Below are 2,591 nucleotides of genomic sequence, written 5' to 3' on the forward strand. Positions count from 1 at the left end.
TTTAATCTCTGAAGGTAAGTTTGGTATCTGCATGTGTATAGTGTAATTCTTGAAATAGTTGTGTCCAGTGTGTAGTAGTTGGTATTGGCTCTTGCCTTTTATTTCGGGGTTTTGCAGAATGTTCATACGGTTTGTCTGTATAGCCAGACTGCTTTTTACTTGCTGGGTAGGCAGGAGTGAAGGGTCCTATCCATGTCAAATTTAGGGCTGGGTCCCAGAGTCAGATGTTGTAAGCAGCCACCAAAGGATCAGCCCGTGAGACCAATGGGGCTCCTTTTCTCTGTGCCGTGGTAAAATGTGGGCTCAATGCCAGACTCTTTTGGGGGTGCATGCCCACCCAGCTGAAGGTGTCCAGGCTGGGCAGAGAGGGTATGACAGTGAAGAGGAGGAAAAAATATACAGAATCCCCCACACTTCTTTTTCCAAATGTCTCTGTGTGGGTTTTGGTGCCAAATCACTGCATCAGTCTGGCTGTGGCCCACCCTTTGAACTCAGCCCAGATGAGAGTGGCTGCAGGGAGAGTTGCACATCCCAATTGATTCAGAAATCACAATATTTTCCTTTATACAGTGATTTTTCCACTGGTGGGTGTGGGAAACTGATGCCCCCATCTTATACTAGATCCAGAACTCTGGAGCTGTTCTGTGAATGCACCTTCGCTGGGTTTTCTGCACCTTCTACACAGAGCCTGACTCTGCTTCTCCCACCTACAAAACAAGAAGTCTCCTTTAATATTTTGAAATGTGTTATATTTTGTCAAATTCAAAGGTTTGATATCTTACTTGTAATATGCCTTATCTATGCGTACTATATATACCACTCATCTGTCATTTTGTTGTACTGTGGTGGTTTGTGTATTGCTGTGATTCAGGAAGGTACTTTAAATATCACCAGGGTCACCCATGGTGGACAGGTTTCAACTGAGCTTCCACGCAGACTAGGAAGAAGGAGGGATGGACTACTCCTGAATATTTAGTCATTGAAAAACTTAAGAATAATCATGGAATACTGTTAGCACCAGAATATTGAAACATGATGAAGAACACCAGAATATTGTCAGATATGGTGCTGGAAGATGGGTCTCAAGGTTAGAAGGCACTCAAAATGTAACTGGGGAAGAGCTGTCACCTCAGAATAGAGTTGATGGTGATGATGTGAATGGAGTAAAGCCCTTGGGATCTTCATTTGCTGATGGGGCACAAATATACATGAAGAAAAATAACTGAAACATCCATTAATATTTGGAACATGGAATGTAAGAAGTATGAATCTAAGAAAAGTGGAAATTGTCAAAAATGAAATGGAATGCATAGCATTGAATTCCTAGGCATTAATGAGCTGAGATGGACTGGTATTGGCCATTCTGAATCTGACAATCACGTGGCTTATTATGCCAGGAATTACAAATTGAAGAAGAATGGTGTTGCATTGATTGTCCAAAAGAACATATCAAGATCTGTCTTGAAGTACAACACTGTCTGTGATAGGAAAATATCCATACACCTACAAGGAAAACCAGTTAATACCACTATTATTCAAATTTGTGTACCAATCACTAAAGCCAGTGATGATGAAATTGAAGAATTCTACCAACTTCTCCATCTGAAATTGATCAAACATGCAATCAAGATGCATTGATAATTACTGGTGATTGGAAAGGAAAGGTTGGAAACAAAGAGGAAGAATCAGTAGTTGGAAAATAAGGCACTGGTGATAGAAAAATGCTAGAAATCATGTGTTCGAATTTTACAAGACCAATGACTTCTTCATTACAAATACCTTTCTTAAACAACATAAAAGGTGATCATATACATGGACCTCACCAGATGGAACAAACAGCAAACAAATTGACTACATTCGTGGAAAGAGATAGTGGAAAAGTTCCATATCATCAGCCAATACAAGACCAAGGGCAGATTGTGGAACAGATTAAAAATTGTTCATATGCAAATTCGGGCTGAAGTTGAAAAAAATTAAAACAACTCCACTAGAGCCAAAACATGGCCTTGGATGTACCCACCTGAATTTAGAGATCATCTGAGGGCTAGCTTTGATGCTTTAGACACTAAAGACCAAAAAACAGAAGAGTTGTGGGATGATATCAAGAAGATCATACAGGAAGAAAACAAAAGGTCATTAAGAAGGCAAGAGGTCTTACACTATCCCATTTACTTTTTTTTTTTTTAGTATAAAATTCTATATTTTAATCTACATTCTCAAATGAAAATTTAGCTGCTTATACAATTCTAGTTCACAATCATTTTCATTAGCCCTTTGGAGATACTCTTTGTTTTTTGACATCCATCATTTTAGTAAATGAGTATCTGTCATTTAATTGACATCTCTCTATAGGTATTGCCTTTTTCCCTTTCTCTGGCTGACTTTAATAACAGCTGTTTTTGTTTTTGGCACTCTGCTTTACCTCATGTAGATTTCTTTTTCTTTTTTTTATGTTTTATTGTTAATTATATGATAGTTTACATGAGAGAACTTTAGTTTTACATTCATTCTATCATATATTGTTTCATTGTCATGGTTCCAATCCCCTCCATGCATCATCAACTGACCAAAGGGTATACCCTACAAACCCA

Source organism: Chrysochloris asiatica, unplaced genomic scaffold, assembly GCF_000296735.1.
Source record: "Chrysochloris asiatica unplaced genomic scaffold, ChrAsi1.0 scaffold00538, whole genome shotgun sequence".
Classification (NCBI taxonomy): domain Eukaryota; kingdom Metazoa; phylum Chordata; class Mammalia; order Afrosoricida; family Chrysochloridae; genus Chrysochloris; species Chrysochloris asiatica.